This window comes from Ochotona princeps, chromosome 3 (genome assembly GCF_030435755.1).
Source record: "Ochotona princeps isolate mOchPri1 chromosome 3, mOchPri1.hap1, whole genome shotgun sequence".
In the NCBI taxonomy this organism is placed as follows: Eukaryota; Metazoa; Chordata; class Mammalia; order Lagomorpha; family Ochotonidae; genus Ochotona; species Ochotona princeps.
This window is the reverse complement of record NC_080834.1, coordinates 35,737,321-35,754,306: the sequence shown is the minus strand read 5'-3', so window position 1 is coordinate 35,754,306 and position 16,986 is coordinate 35,737,321. Positions and strand designations below refer to the sequence as shown.

The 16,986-nt window shown below is 51.0% G+C and overlaps 1 long non-coding RNA gene across 1 annotated transcript; it reads left to right on the top strand.

Annotated features, from left to right (window-relative positions):
• Positions 1–477: 477 nt before the first annotated feature.
• Positions 478–9,803, top strand: LOC131479905 (uncharacterized). The gene is made up of 3 exons (XR_009245156.1): positions 478–1,202; positions 9,140–9,281; positions 9,722–9,803. It is a non-coding gene; the product is annotated as an uncharacterized LOC131479905 (long non-coding RNA).
• Positions 9,804–16,986: the final 7,183 nt, after the last annotated feature.

Below are 16,986 nucleotides of genomic sequence, written 5' to 3'. Positions count from 1 at the left end.
CATAGGCAGCGTGGTCGATGAGCCAAGGCCCCGGAGATGCCCAAGTCAGGGGCCAAGACGCACGCAGGGACCACAGCGCCCGCCCCGAAGTTGACACAATCTGCCCGCAGAGGACGAACGAAGCTCGGCGACGCCGCGGTCCGCGCCCACCCCGCGGCGGGGCAAGACCGCATGCCCAACGCCTGATACTGGCGCTCCCGCCGCCGACGCCGCCACCCGGGCGGGCTGCGCGCTCTCGACCCGCAACCGGCTCTTCCCCTCACCCAAGTGGTGCACGCCGAAACAATACGAGGAAAACCCGGCCGAGGTGAAGGGGGAGCTAGGACCCGCCGGGAGCCCCCTGTGTGCGGGAGACCCGGGCAGGACTCCCCCGCTGCGGGCATCCTCGCCGCCGTCCCTGGGGTGGGCGAGCGGTTCCGGTCAGTCGGGCCCCTCTACCCGCCTCTCTGCTCCCCCGAGCCTGCGGGACTCACCAGTGACGTGCGCCCCGGACCTCCGCGACGGCGCCGGGCACAATGCGGGGCCGTCGGGCCCCCGGGGCTGCGGACGCTGAGGCGGACGCCGGGCCGATCGCGGCGCTGCAGAGCTGCGCGCCCGGCGGCGGCGCTGCGAAGGCCGGCCTCGCTCGGGCCCGCTCGCCGTCTGCCAATGGGATCTGTCAGGGCGCCTCAGCCCCGCGGCCTCGGGGGCGGGGCCGCGGGCGCCCGTGGGAACCCGAGCTGCGATTGGGGCAGCCGACAATCGCTCCTCCTCGGGCCAGCCAATCGGCGGCTGCGGAGACGGGAGCGGGGCGTTCGGAGTTGGGGCTGGAGTGTGACAACAGGCGCACGCTTGGCTCTACCTGGCGCCGCGTCCCAGTCCCCCGGCCTCGCGGTGTGGCCGGGGCTGCGGCGGCGCGCGCTCTGGCGAGGCTGCCCGCCTGAAGGCTCCGGCCGCGCGGCCCGGAGAGACCGCGGGAGAAGAAGGCCGAGGGGCGGCGGGCCGGGGACCGGCGAAGGAGCCCCTAAACAAAGCAGCTTGGGGGCGGACCGAGCGACCTCCCCTTCCTGATGCAATAGGCCCGCGCGGCTGCCCGTCAGCCGGCGGAGGTGGAGGTAGCCAATGACGTACACAGAAGGAGCTCGAGTTGGCGCGCGCGCGCGGCTCGGCGTCCGTGGGATTGGTCGGAGGTAAAGGATTTTCCTGCCACCTAAGGCGAAGAGGTAGGGGGAAACGAACTGAACCAGGAGACCCACCCCCCGCCCCCCAAGAAAATGTTATACCTGCGACACGTGGTCTGGCCTGGGAGGCGTGTGCCTGGCTCCTGGGGGAGACGGAAACTTTTATCCCACAGTGCCTTCCTAGGTGCGGGAGGATAGTAGGTGCTCACCAGGGTCCCCCGGAGACTGACCTGAAGGCAGGGATCTTGAGCTCCTCCGGTGTCCTCCGTGGCTGCCCGCCTCTCGCCAGGTGGCCAGCGACCCCGGCCCCCAGACGCTGGCTGCAGAGCCTCCAGCGGAACCTCTTGGTTATTCCCCTGCCGTAGCCTGCTCCTGATCAGACTGGGACAGGAGATGGTGCTGGTGCCCTGGTTCCTTTGGCCTGGTCGCCACAGGGCTGGGAAGGTCACCCTGCACCCCAGCTGACAACAAAGAGGCCAGCTAAACCGGAAAATGACCAGTGGTTCCTGATGGCGCTTGCTGCCTCACCCGTCTCTTCCAGACTTCCTCCTGTTCACCCCTCGCCCTTGCCTCCTCCTAAGGTGCTTTCTCCACTCTGCACCATGGTCCTTGTCAAAAGAGTAGAAGATTCTCCCTTTGCACTCTCGGCTTCTGGCCTCTCTGCCTTAAGCAACACACCACCAAGCCCTTCTTTCATTTGACATTCTTGCCCATGCTACAGGTCCCAAGTGTGTCCAGACTGTGGGCGTTTGCTGAACCACAGCTGTGCAGGACAGGCCTAGATGCCTGCAGTCCCGCATGCTGTGTCTTAACTCGGTGCTTAAAGTACTCCCTCCCCACGGGGAAGCCAGAATTGTAGCGCAGTGCCCCGCATATTTCACCCCTGAATTATAGAAAGAGTCCTGATGGTCCCAGCGTGATAGCCTAGTGGCTAAAGTCCTTGCCTTGCACGTGCCAGAATTCCATATGGGCGCCGGTTCCTATCCGGCTGCTCCACTTTCCATCCAGCTCCCTGCTTGTGGCCTGGGAAAGCAGTTGAAAACGGCCCAAAGCCTTGGGATCCTGCACCCGTGTGGGAGACCTGGAAGAAACCCCTGGCTCCTGACTTTGGATCGATTCAGCTCTGGCCATTGTGGTCACTCTCTGTCTCTCCTCTGTGTATCTGACTTTCCAATAAGAATACATGAATCATTATTTAAAGAGTCGTGATTATAAGCCAACACTGTAAAGATGTGAAATACTTCCACTGGCATTAACAGGTTGTTGCATCCCGCGTCACGGCACCTGGGTTTCAGTCCTTGTTCTGCCTCTGCCCACAGCTCCCTGCTAATGCACATTGTGGGAGGGAGCAGGCAATGGCTCAGGTGCTCAGGTCGGGCACGCTGCCACCTGTGCAGGAAACCCAGGTTGAGTTTCTGGCTCCTGGCTTTGTCCTGGCTCAGCCCTTAAATGCTGCAGTTACTTGGGGAGTGAATCACTGAATGAAAGATCTCTCTTTTGGATATAATGAAAATGAATAGTAAATAAGGCCTTTTAAAAATGAAATGCTTCTAGAACATCAACTTGAGAGGCATAGATAGGATAGTGGATCCTTAAGAGATGTCTCTACCAGCTTGCATGGTAGTTATACAAAGGAGCCAAGAGGCCACAGTTGGGTTGTAACGAATTAAGCCGCTGCTTACAACACCAGCAGCCTACATCAGAGTGCCAATTTGCGTCTCAGCTACTCCACATCCAATCTTGCTTCCTGCTAAGGCAAGTAGCAGATGATGACCCAAGTACCTGGGCCCCTGCCATCCACCTAGGAGAATGGGATGGATTTCTTGGCTCTTGGCTCCTGGCTCTGGCTTCAGCCTGACCCAGCTCTGACTGTTTTGGACATTTAGGGCATGAACCAGCAGATGGAGAAAATCTCTTTCCTTCTCTATTGCTCCTTCAAATAAATACATCTTTTTAAACAAATAAGCCAAAAGGAGACAAGGTTGGAAAATTTGCCAAAAGATGTTCTTTCCAAAACCGATTTGAACTCGGCCAATACTGTAGTCAAGCTTCTTTGGAAAAATGACTTCTTTGTGATATTTTCCTTTTTTTTTCTTTGAGATCTGCTGCTTGCTGGTTCACTCCCCCAAATAGCTACAATGGCTAGGGCTGAGCCAGGCTAGAGTCAGGAAACTGAAACTCCACCCAGGCTTCCCAAGGGGCACAAGTACTTGAGCCATCTTCTGCTGCTTTCCCATGGGCATTAGCAGGGAGCTGAATCAGAAGTGGAGCAGCTGGGACTTTAGCTGACACCCATAGGGGATGCTGACATTACTGGCAGCAGCTCAGCTAGCTATGCCACAATGCTGGCCCCTGTGAAGATTTTCACACCAAGAGAAAAAGCAATTAGCCTGTTACCAGCCACTTGGGGTGGGAAACATAGGTATGTGTGTGTGTGTGTAGATCCATGAAGACAAATATATATACTTATTAAGGAATATGCATATTTGGAAATGAGCTGAGGACTTCTTCCTGAGGATGTTCAGAGCATATCGGCCTTTGCTTGAAGGCAGAGACCCTGCAGAGCCGAGCTGCCTAGTTGTCTGGCTATGATTTGAGGCAGGTTCCTTCAGGCTCCCGTGCCTCCGTCCCCATTCTGGTAATAAGACCGAGCAGCTACTTCAAGGGTTGGAAAGAGAATGGACAAGTTAATATTAGCGCTGTGCATACACAGGTTACCGGCAAGGCATAGCATTACATCATGTTTGCTAAGTAAATAAACCCTCCCACTGGTCACTGGAGACTAAGTTGGAAGGGAGGACTTAGGTCTCTTCCCTGTGACCTCTGAGAGCTGCTGCCTCGGGCCCTCCCACTGAGGAGGTAACAGTCTCCCAAGCCAAGCTTCAGATGAGTCCGCAGAGCACCCCTCTGCTAAGAAACCTCTGAAGTAGCTAAGACCCAGAGGCCTGGATTCAACCACCCACCAGATCTGTAGCCTCTTGGAACAGGTCTAGTGCACCTGATCTAAAAAGATGTTGAGAGCGTTTAAAAAAGATGTTGAGAGGTCACACATGGGGCTGGCTAGCAAGCTAATCCAGCTACTGTGCTGCATTCCCTATAGGTACCAGTTCAAGTCCTGGCTGCTCCACTTCCGGTCCAGCTCCCTGCCAGTGGCCTGGCAAAGCAGTGGAGGTTGATCCGAGTTCTTGGACCTCTTGCACCTACATGGAAGACCCAGAAAAAGCCCTTGACCTTAGCATAGTAGTACTTCAACTCTGGCCATTGCAGCCGTTCCGGTAGTGAACCAGCAGATGAAAGACTCTCCTGTTTAAAAAAATCTGCCTTTCAGGGACAGCATGGTGGCTCAAGAGGCTAATCTTCCACTTAAGAATTGCCAGCATCTCGATCTCAGAACCCCAACCATGAAGAGACTATGTCAGCCAGTGGATTCTGAATAGATTTCATTGTGATTGGAATGGTGAGATTGGCAGCAATTCAGAACTGTTGAACTATCAAATCTGCTTGAGCAGGACCCTCAGAGCATGCCCCACATCAGGGACCTGGGATGGGTGGGAGGCTGGGTGGGACCTCGCCCTTTATCTCTCCCCTGACCCCAGATACAGGGGGGAAAATGATATTAGTGTGGAAACAATGGTATTACCCACTTTCCTGTAGCCCTTGATCCTTTGTACCCTAATCAACTAAGTAAGACTATTTAAAAAAAAAAAGGTGGAATAGCTGGGACAGAACCAGAGCCTATATGGGATGCTGGCACAGTAGGCTGAAGGTTGGCCTTCCACAGTATGGTTTGGGCTCTAAAATAAATTTGGCTAAAAAAAAGAAGAAGAAGAAGAATTGCCAGCATCCCATATGGGCACCATTTCATGTCCTCGCTGTCCCACTTCCAATCCAGCTCCCTTCTTATAGTCTGGGAAGGGAACGGGATAGTCAAAGTCAGCAGGCCCTGTACCCATGTGGGAAACCCAGAAGAAGTTTCTGGCTTTGGATCAGCTCAGCTCCAGCCATTACTTGTGGAATGATCCAGAAGATGAAAGACCTTTCTCTGTCTCTTCTTCTCTCTGTAAATCTGCCTTTCATATAAAACGGACTGAATCTGAAAGAGGTCATGCCCACAAAATAGTACAAAGTGACAAAGTTGTACAGATTGGATATTGAGTCTAGTGAAGTTAGCTAAAGTGTCTGAAATACAGATATGTCACCTTTGAAAGGGGATGATAACATTTTATTCAATGGTTGAACGAAGTGATGTAAGCAATACCTCGGCCCGGCCCATACAGGGGAATGGATATGCAGGAAACCACTGTTGGGCTTCTTGCCCTCAATCTGCCCGCCGATGACTGTGTATATAACTGTGGTACCACCGCTGAGCTTGGCAGAATTCAGCCGATGCAAGCCCTAGGTTGCATTTTGGACCTCCCACACCTCAACAGCCACTGCAGGCTCCTGTGTGTTCTTGTCTCTGCCCCAGTGTGTGGCTGCTTCACACTCTGTCACAGAGCGGGGGGCACTTTGATTAAAATACAGGCGAATGCCATCTGGCAGAGGGTTCTGGCATCGTGGCTCCTGAGGGCACAGTTGACATCTACAGAGAACATAAAACTGGCATCCAGGAAAACACGGAGGGATCAGAGAGAGAATAGAGGGGTGGAGGGCAGGAAAATGAGCAGAAATTATGCCTGAGTCCATGACCCCCATCCTCAAGTTGGAGTTGATGTTTTCCTCACCCACTTTGTTACTATGTATGCCTGTGGAAGAGGCAAAACAGCCAGGGCAGCCTCCTTGTATCTAACTCTGGTGAGAGCTACTCCTCCAATCATAGCTAAGTCTCCCCTAGGACAGGTTGGCACTATGGGTATGAACTCAGGAGATCAACCCTTCTTCCCCCCTCTGTCCCTGAGCAGGACCTCCATGCTGGCAGGTACTCTTCTGAAAACTGGGCCTCTGCATTACTGCTATATTCAAGTGTCTAGAACAGCACCTGTCCCATAGTAAGCGCTCAGTAGAGTCTATGTCGTGGATGGAGTTTAACTTCATGTACTCCCTACAAGAAGTGTGGGACTGAATTATATTTTCTTTTATACCGTGTATTTGTGCATGCCCTCCTTGAAGAAAACACATGAGGCAGCTTGTAACAAAGATACTACAGGAAAAAAACCTCTAGCCTAGGGATGGGTGCCTGTCTCTCACACCCAATAGCCTGAGTCTGATTCCTGACTGCGGCTTCCTGCTCATGCAGGCCCTGAGAGCCAGTGTTGCTAACATAGGCATTCGGGCTCCTGACATCCAAATGGGAAATTTGGATTGCATTCCTGGCTCTAGCCCAGGCATTGTGGGTATGTGAGTATTTGGGGAGTGAACAAGAGGGATGCCTTTTGTTTTGTTCATCTCTCTGCATCTCAAAAAAAAGAAAAAAAAACTCCATGTAGCAGAGCCTCTTAAATGATAGAACAGCACTAGAATGTGATTTTATCTATACTGTGGTTTCAGTATGCTTTGTCCCATTGGAAACATTCTGAAATTTAATTCCTTAAGTAGCAGAATTGATTCCCAGTGCAACAGTATTGCAACTTGAGGAAGTGATTAGGCAGGGGCGGGACCATTCTCATGCATGGAAGAAGGCTACTAAGATTGTTACTCTTGAGAAAGTTCTCACTCTCAGGGGACTGGAGGAGACTGGAGGAGTAGCTCTCACCCGAGTTAGATACAAGGAGGCTGCCCTGGTTGTTTTGCCTCTGCCACAGCCCTACCTTTGCCGTTTAGTTTTTTCCACGTTAGGATGCAACAAGAGACCCTCACCAGGAGTGCCTACCAGATCTGGGGCTTTCAGTTTTCAGTACTGGAGACAAATAAACCTCCATGTCTTACAAAGAAGCCTCCAGCTTTCTGTTACAGCAACAGAAAGTGAGCAAGAGGGTCCCTGGTTGGCTTGATGCTCTTTGAGGTTGTACTTCTCTCTCCTGCAGCCCCACTGTGTCCCCAGTGGATACAGGGGGGGCATGCTGCCCTCTGCTGCAGCTCCACTGTGTGCCCAGTGGGTGCCGAAGGGGGCATGCTGCCCTCCCTTGTAGCCCCGTTGTGTTTGTCCAGTCTGTTGCTAAAGCTCTTCCTGCCGCAGTTTTCATTGGCTTAGAGGTTCAGCAAGACCCAGATAGGACTTTGTTTTCCCAAAGCAGCTACTGGTGAGTTCTCTCTGATTCTCTTGCCCAGTCCCTATACACCCAGTCCATCCCCCAAGGATTTACAGACAGAATCCAAGCCAGCCTCTAGAATGATCAAATTAGAGTTAATCCAATCGTGACCGGCAGAGACCAATGTTGTTGCTTTTTAACCTTTTTAAGCTTCTCCCCAACCAACGGACCAGGTCACTGTTGAGAACCAAAGTCCTAACAATGCTCCCAGACCACCATTTATAAAAGCCAGAAGCTTCACCTTCTGATTCAAGTAAGCTGTTCTCAGCCTGGTATACATACAGGCTGTGCTCCTCTGGGGCTCTGTGGAGACATGACCAGGAGATCCTTGCAAACCCAACTTGGCCTGGGTGTTCCCAGAGGTACCTCCCTGTGGCCTGCCACAGCCCACCCCCACCACACAGCAGACTCAGACCACCCAGTCCTGAAAGAGGTTGTGAAAGTGACACAAACAGGTCCAGCCTGGTAAACACCTGGGAATGACAAACATGAGCAAAGAGCATCTGGGTCCACAGCACATTGTATGCTTTCTGAAACGGTGTCTTAACACTCTTCTAGGGGCCAGCATGGTGACATAGCACATTAATCCTCCATCTGTTAGCACTAGCAACCCATATAAATGCCAATCACCGGTTCATGCCCCAGCTGCAAGAGCCAACCAGGCAGTGCTTTCTCAGGGCCTCTGAGTGCACCCTTTCCTTCTGCCATGATGCTCACGGCTGGGCAGTGTCTTTCCTCTCCATCACACCCAGAAGAAGCCAGCTGCATGGGGGTGGTCTTTGCAGGTAAGAGTGGCTCCACTCGTGGCTCAAGGCTCTGCTCGCCCTGATCCAAAACACTTCACGTTTTTGGATCAGCCTTGTGGTCACCACTTGTGACACTTGACACTGGCAACTTATGTGGGCGGTAGTTCAAGTCCTGGCTGCTGCATTTCCAACCAAGCTCTCTGTTAATATGCCTGGGAAAGTAACAGACAGTGGCCTCAAACACTTGAGTCCCTGCATCCATGTGTGAGATCAACATTAAGCTCCTGGCTCCTAGCTTATGCCAGGCTCAGCCCTGGTGATTCTAACCATCTAGGTCATTAACCAGCAAGCAAAAGATGATTGTGTGTGTGTGTGTGTCTGCTTCTCTCTAACACTATCAAATAAATCTTAAATGAAAACCTCAAGTTTTGAACTAGGGGCTCCACTTTTTTGTTTCCTTCTGGGTTCTGCAGAGGATGTGTTATCTTGCCCAGATCTCTTTCAGTCCCAGGTTTTTATGTTATCTTTGGTCCTCCATCACATCCAGTGGTACCCTGTCCACCATGGTGTACATCGGTTGGACATTAGGAAGTTTAATATAAATGCATTGTTTGTTCATTGTCTGCCAGAACAGATGCACACCCAGATGTGTATATGACAAGGTGCCCTGGAGAGCTTCACATTGCAGGGCAGCAGCCAACATTCAGCTCCAGAGGAGACCTGAGGTCTTCTCCTGAAATGGCTTTAAGTAGACAAGCCAGGGCAGCCCGGGCTCCATGAAGATGCCCAGGAGAGGACAAACATGCACATCTTGTGTGGTGCATTTTATGTGTCAACTTGATCAGGCCACGGAGCACCCAGACCTTTGGTGTGTCTGTGGGTGAGCTTCCTCACTGAGTGGCAGATAACCCTCCCACATGTGGGTGAGGTCACCTTGGTAAGGATCTGCACAAAACAGACACACTTTCCCCTGCAAGGAAGAGGAAGCGCCTCCTGCCCAGGAGTCACTGGATTGGGACATCGGTTTTCTTTCTCTTCCCATCAGGACCTGGGTCTGGAGCTTGTCAGTTCCCGAACTGCAGTGTATGCCCTTGGTTCTCATTTCCAGGCCTTAGTCTAGAGTTACACCATCAGGTCACCCAGCTTGCGAAATGTAGATCCTGAGACTCGTTAGCCACTACCTATAGGTAAGTCTCTTCCTACATGTGTGTACACCCTGTCGGCTCTTAGGAACCCTGGTGACCATGTATCCCAGTGGTTTTCCTCTGTGGACTTACAACCCCATTTGGTCTGTAGACGAGCAGCAATGGCAGGAGTCAGAACCGCACAGTGCCAGGCCCCCAGCCCAGACACACTGAATGCACCTTAACAAGAGGTGCACAATTGTTGCCACTTGGCTAAACCACCTGGTGAAAGCAGCAACACTGAAAACAATGGCTAAGTCAAGGCATTGGTTTAACCAAGACAGAGACACAGAGAGAGATTCTCCCTCTGCTGGTTCACTCCCCAAATGGCCGCAATAGCCAGAGATGGGCTTGGCTCACACAGGAGTCTGGATCATCGTCCGGCTTCTCACATGGGTGCAGAGAGGCCCAAGCACTTGAGTCATCTGCTGCTGCTCTCCCAGGTACAGTAACAGGAAGCTGAGTCAGAAGTGGAGCTGCCAGGACTCACACAGACACCAATGTAGGATGCCAGCACTGCAGGTGAGGACAGCCTGGTATGCCACAATGCCAGCCCTACAACATACACTTTCAACTTCAGTGTGCTGTTCCTTAGTCACACTGATGTTCAGAAACAAGCTCTGTATTATCCTATCAAGGAAGAGAAAGGGACTGAAGAATGTGTCCAAGCTGATAGAATAGTGAGTGATTCTCTAGGACTGGATCTCTGGTCTTTTTTTTTTTTTCCCGGTCCTTTCTTCCCTAGTCTAACCAATGCCTCAGGCATGCCCTGAACTGTGCCCTCAGGTTTCCATGGCCCAGTCCAGTGCCTGCCAAGAGGCAGAAACTCAGTTTTGGAGAAATAAAATTTAAGATGATAGAATTCTAGAATCACAGACAGAAAGGTGGCCCCCTTCCTGTATTTACCCCAACTTCCCAGATGGTGTGTCTGTCCTCTTCCTTGGGTCACCTGGTCATCTTTAGGACTTCAGAAAGCAGGGGATGCCCCATGTGGTAGAGGATGGCCTGCAGGGAGAGCAGAAGCTGAGACACTGAGGCCAGATCAGCAGGGGCCATGCTGAGCTTGGCACACCCTGCAGGAGTGGCTCAGGTGTCCAAGTCAGGGGCGGTATAGCAGCAGCACCTCATCTTCTGTGGTGCATTGATTTATATTCATTAGAAAGGCAAAGAGAAAAACAAGAAACTTCCATCAGCTGATTCAGAGCTGGGGCCAGGCCAGGCCAAAGCCAAGAAGAATCAGAAATTGCATCTGCATTTCCCATGTGCATAGCCCAAGAACTTGAGCTACCATCTGCTGCCTCTGAAAACTACTTGAATGTGAATTTATTTTTTATTTTTTAGAAATACGTTTTTCTAAGAAGTGGAGCAGCCAGGACCTGAACCAGCATCGCAGGCAGCGGGCTTAACTCAGTACATCATGACCTTGGTCCCACTCTCAGGCTTTTAAAAGCAACACTTAGAAATCTTAGTACACAAATGCTGGCATCCTATATGGGTGCCAGTTGGAGTCCTGGCTGCTCCACTTCCAATCCAGCTCCCTGCTTGTGACCTGGGAAAGCAGTACAGGATGGTCCAAAGGCTTGAGCCCCTGCACACACGTGAGAGACCCTAATGAAACTCCTGGCTCCTGGCTTTAGCCTGCCTGGCCTAGCCCTGTGTGATAAGACCATATGGATCATGAACCAGTAGACAAAAGATCTGTCTCTGTAATTCTGCCTGTCAGATTTATAAGTGAATATATGTGTCTGTGTCTGTGTGTGTGTGTTTAATTAGAAAATGCCCAAATGTGAAGCAGAATGATAATTCTAGAGCTCCAATGTCAAGAAGGAACAGGGTCTAGGGCATGGAGTGGCCAGGCTGTGGAGGCAAGGGGATTCCTAGCTTTGGGAGAAGAGTGCTTCTTCATTCCACCCACATTCTCCCTCCTCTGGGATTCTGCTCCCACCCATAGGTGCCCTTGAGGAATTGCATTATTCATTCATTTGAGCACTTCCCCTCCCCATCTCCCCCTGTTCCTTATCCCCTCTTGCCTCCCCCCACCTCCACCATCCTAAAACAAGTGCTGCTTTGAAAACTCCTGGAATGTGAGTAGCATTCCGGGCCCCAATGCTGTCAATGACTGCCTGTGATTGGTTAAACCTCAGTTTTCTAACATACAAACCAGTGGCCAAGAAATGCTAGACCACAGCCACACAGAGGCTTCCCCTGTAGTTACCTTTCACGCCCATGCAATATCAATGGCCAGCTAATGAAAGTGGAAAAAGCAAGCCCTTCTTTTTCTCGCCTCATTTATCACTCCAGGATGGTTCCTGGTAGGTAGCATCAGGCTTGGACATTATTGTAATACGTTGTTAGTAGCCAAATGTAAAGGACAAAATAATCACTTCTGCATTTTAAAAAATCTGTTTGAACTGCAGTATTACAGAGTGAGAAGTGGAGACAGAGATCTTCTATCTATCCTCTGGTTCACTCCCCAAAGGCTGCAACAGAGAGAGAGAGAGAGAGAGAGAGAGAGATCTTCCATCTGCCATTTGACTCCTCAAATGACTGCAAAGCTTGAGCTGAGCCAATCCAAACCTGGGAGCCAGGAGCTTCTTCCAGGTCTTCCACATGGGTTCAGGATCCCAGGGACTTGGGCCATCCTCTGTTGCTTTCCTAGGCCACAAACAGGGAGCTGGATGGGAAATGGAGCAGCAAATGGAGCAGCTGGCACTCTAACTGGCGCCTAATGAGAGGCTGGCCCTCAAATATTTCTAAAAGTAAAAAATCAGATGTCTTCTCTTCAGGTGATTTTTGTTTCTACTGGGCTGTTCTGCTGTGATAGTTTCCTTGGATACCAACACGTGGCTTCAAATGATGGAAATTTATCATCTGTAGGTTCTGCAGTCGGAAGTGTAACATGAACTGCATAGGATGGCAGCCTGGCCTTGTATCTCTAAAGGCCTCAGCTGAGTGCATTTCCACGCCTTTCCCAGGATCATAGGGCACCTGCGCTCCACATTTCATGGCTGTTCTTTCCCTCTCCAAAGCAGGCAGTGGGCACGGGAGTCTCTCGCGGATTCCTCTCTTCATGCCTCTGCTGCTCTGCCTCTCACTGGTAGGTCCCCTGGCGGGGGGCGGGGGAGGTGTGTGCCATTAGGACAAGCTAGACTGCCATGTGCACTTTATAGCAAATGGGGAAAGTGAGATGTATTTCAGGAACTGTGTGTGCTTTTGTAAATAGGTATATATTGCATTTCTTCACAAAAATCTCTTTCAGGGGACTGGTGCTATGGTGGAGTGTAAAGCCACTGCCTGCAGGACTGGCATCTCGTAAGAACATTGGTTCGAGTCCCAGCTGCTCCACTTTTGATCCATCTCCCTGATAAGGCACCTGACTCTACCAGCCTTCTCCCATGAGAACTAACCTGAGAGACCCGAGATCAACATTGATTCCTCTCATTGATTCCAGCCTCACCACCTCCCAACACCATCACACTGGGGAATCAATTGCCAACACAGGAACCTTGAAGGATGCTCACACTCAAGTCCTATCCCAGCCATAGCAGCAGTGAGCTAGAAGAGAAGTGAGAGGGCTGCAGGGAAAAAGTCAGGCCTCTTTGAGCAACAGCCCAGGGCACTCAAAGCTAGGCAGACCAGTCCCTTGAGTGGCGCCTGTTCCAACGGAAGGCTGATGGCCAAAAGCAGCAAGAACACCACCTTCCCAGCATCTGGGGAAGATGATTTTCCCCCGGTGCCACGAGACCCTCTGATCTCTCAAGGCACCCTCCTGCAGTGAAGGGAGTGCCCACCTGGCACCCAGAGGCCCAGCCTAGCTCAAGGACTTGAACCCCTTCACCCATCGGTTGAGCTCTCTTCCTGAATCATGTCCAAAGTCATGTCTTCTAATTTGACCCCCAGTGCCTAAAAGCTGATACTTCGTTGTTAATTATAAGACTCTGGGGCCAGCATTGTAGGGTAAGGGGTTTAGCAGCCACCTGCAACTCCAACACCCCATCTGGCCTACTTCTGATCTAACTCCCTTCTAATATACCTGGGAAAGCAGTGGAGGATGGCGCCGAGTACCTGTGCCCCTCTACCACGTGGGAGACCCGGATGGAGTTTCTGGCTCTTGGCTTTAACCTGGCCCTGCCCTGATTACTGCAGCTATCTGGGAGAGTGAAGCAGTAGATAGACAATCTCTCTCTCTCTCTCTCTCTCTCTGTGTGTGTGTGTGTGTAACTGCACCTTTCAAATAAATAAATCTTAAATAATAAAAAACGTTTGCATAAAATTCCAGATTTCTGGTTTCTCTGGACAGATCCGATGATCTGACATCCTAGACCTAGACCCTTCAAGGTCACGATTATGAGTCAGGGCTTGGGATACTCAAGGTCCAAGAGCCTCACCCAGCCTCCAGCCACTGGCTTTGAATCCTACTCAGTGCTGTGAGCTCAGTTTCAATATACTTCTCCTTCAGCTTCAATATCAACAAATCAGAGAACCTGTGATTTGCTCCAAAAAGAATATCTCAATTATACACACTTTGACATGTAGCAAATGTGAATTTGAAAATGAATAGAGACTAAATCGAACCCAGTGCCATGTCTGCTTGCTAGCCCAACAGCCATCTAATTGGTGTCGGTGAATGTGAGCAGCACCTTCATTCATAAAGAAACCAACCTCAGTGACATTGGTGACATGTTACAGGGTAATTGCATGTTTGTTATGGATCAGATCTTTCATGTGAGCCCACCATAAGAAACGTCATTTAAAAATAATTGCTCTTTATACCAAAGACTGTTTCTGTAGACCCGAGCTATTCAAGTTAAGTGGCAGCTTGGAGTAGGGGCTTTCACGTGTAACTGGTGATTTGTGCTGAAGTATGACTTATTTCAGATTTTTTTTAAAGATCTAGTTTTATTTATTTAAAAGGCAAAGTGACAGGGAGAGAGAGGTAGACTTATCCTGTGTCCTGCTTCACTCACCAAATGGCTGCAACGGCAAGCGTTGGCTAGGCTGAGCCCAGGAGTCAGAAACTCCAGCCACGTCTCCCACGGGAGTGGCAGGGCTCCAAGGACTTGAATCATTCTCCTGCTGCTTTTTCGGGTGCATTAGCAGGGAGCTGGATCAGAAGCAGAGCAGCTGAGATGTGAGCTAGGACTCCAGTATTGCAAGAGACAGCTTAACCAGCTGGGCCACAACACCAGACTCCTTAGGCCAAATCTTAACCAATTCAGGGTTGTTCAGACACATGAGCCAATCACAGCCAATCACTGGGGTCTCCAACACTGTCTGTCTCTGCTAGGAAGAGGCACACCATTAAAACAGTGTCATAGGACATCCTGAGTGGCTGCTGTCTCCTTACCACGTTACTGGAAGACGTGTGGTGTTCAGGTGGAAACACGCCCAACCAAGCCTCTCTCCAAGTGATGACGAATGGCTGGGACAAATGAGTTATGATTTCCACTTCCAGGTTGATGGACAGCCCTGACCTGGCCTGTCTTCAAGCCAAACTTACTAAGAACACCAGCCTTTTTACTGAGACAGGGAATAGAACAATCTTCCAGATGTTTCTAGAAAAGATTTTTTTTTAACTTCATAAAAAGGAATAATGCACAAAGAGTTGAATCACTGCTAGGGAGTGGGTGTGATTTGTTCCCAGTATGACACCCTGAGGCTTGGTCCCCAGTGGGAAGTGTTGGGGATGGGGCCTCTGGAGGTACTGAGGCATTTAAACATTTAAAAGGGCTCATGCTTTGGTCTTGGAAATGAGTTCTTGCTCTCCTAAGACTGGATTGGTGAAGGTGAAAGCTAATTGTTTTGTTTGTCTTTTTGCTTTTTCTTTCTTTATTTTTAGTAATATAAATTTATTTTTGACAGTGTTTACATAGTTGATTAGGGTAGGAGGGGTCGATGATTAGGGGAAAGTCTTCAAATTTTCTTTTTCTACTTTCTGTATCTGGGGGAAATGGAGAGATGAGAGAGAACCACACCCAACCTCCCAACCACCTCAGTAACCCTGAGGTGATATCCCAAGGTGCCCGATGTGGAGCATGCTCCAAGCGTTCTGCTGAATCAGTGGGTTGCAATAATTCTGAAATATTGTTGATCTCACCAATCCAAGGATGAGAAAATTCTTCCAAGGTCCATTGACTGACATAGTCCATCTTTGAGTCTCCATTCACGCAGATATGTGCTGTCAACACTTGACTGGGGTAGTTGAACAATTTGTTCTGTTCTGCTTCCTCTGCTATGGTACCAGATGTCCGCTTCAGGCCCCAATGGACTGCCATATTTTCTATGTGCATCTGGGTATCCATCCACTGCTCCATCTAAGTCACTGAGGAGACCCAGTTCTGACACATGTACCAATTCTCCCCTTGGTTGAAGTTCAGTTGGGGGAATCCCCAAAGAAACCTCATCTGAAGTGATCCCAGACCTGACTCATGTGTGCTTTTCAGAACGGAGTCCAGTTCACTCCATCATCCATATCATCCTATGCACACTGGTAGTTGCAATTGCTGCGTCAATTCTGTCTCTAGCCCTGTCTTCCAAGTAAATCAATGTGTACAGCCCAGCTTTACACTGCCTACCACACTCTCGGCCCTCATGTACACCAGCAGGAGCTGCAGCCTAACTGAACCACCCCCAGCCCTGGTTCCCATGTTTGCCAATATGTGCAGCAGACTGGTCCATTCTGTCTCACATCTAGCTCTCATACATGTCAATGGGTGTTGAAGCCTAGTTCAACCCAACCAACACTCACGCTGGCGGGTGCCACCGCCTGCCTAATGAGGCCTGTCCCCAGTCCTGGTTCTCGTACTCACCAGTAGGAGTTGTAGCCCATTAGATAGGTATCTACCATTTCCCTGCCGGATCCACTCCCTAGCCCTTTCTTGCACTCTCCAGGTGGCTCTGTAGTCTAGCTTGATAGGGCTTGTCCCCCAGGTCCAGCCCTTGCCAGCTAATGCTGTGGCAAAACCCAACCAAATTGTACTTACTCTGGCTAATCATGCATGTACTAGTGGGTACAATCGGTTAGCCTAGCAGGCCAACAGATGTTGTGGCCCTGACCGGCCTGGTCTGTCCCAGGCCCAACTCTCACACTCACCAGCAAGAGCAGTGGCCCAGCATGGGAGTCCCCCACCAAGCTCACACCCTGTCCCCTGGGTCTCACATGTGCTGGTGGATGCTATGGCCCAGTCTGGCATGGCCTGCCTTACCTAGGCATTTGCTGGCAGGTGCTATAGCTTGGCCTGGCCCAGTCTGCATCAAGTTACAGCTCATGCTGGTGGGTGGTTCAACCTAGCCCAGCCCAGCCCAGTACTGCCAACCCCCAGTCCTGGCCCTAATGTAAAGTGGCTGGTGTTGCAGCCAATCCCATTCTGGTTCTCAGATCTGCTAGTGGGTGTTATGAACTCGCCCAGCCTGGCCTGCTTCCAGACTTGAGCCACATGTATGCTGGCGGGTAACGTAACTTGGCCTGGACTGAGCTGCTCCTAGCCTTGGTTCTTGTGCTTATCTGCAGGGTCTGCATCCTGATAAAGGAGTTCCTTCCAGTGGCAGATTTCATGCACACTGGTGGTCCCTGGTCCAGACTGACTTAGTCTGGAGCAGCAGCCTTGCCTAACTGGTTCACACACATTCTGGTTGCCACCATTGGGTGTTACAGCCCAGGCACACCTGGTCCACGCCCTGACACAGCTCTCACGTGACTTCGTGGGTG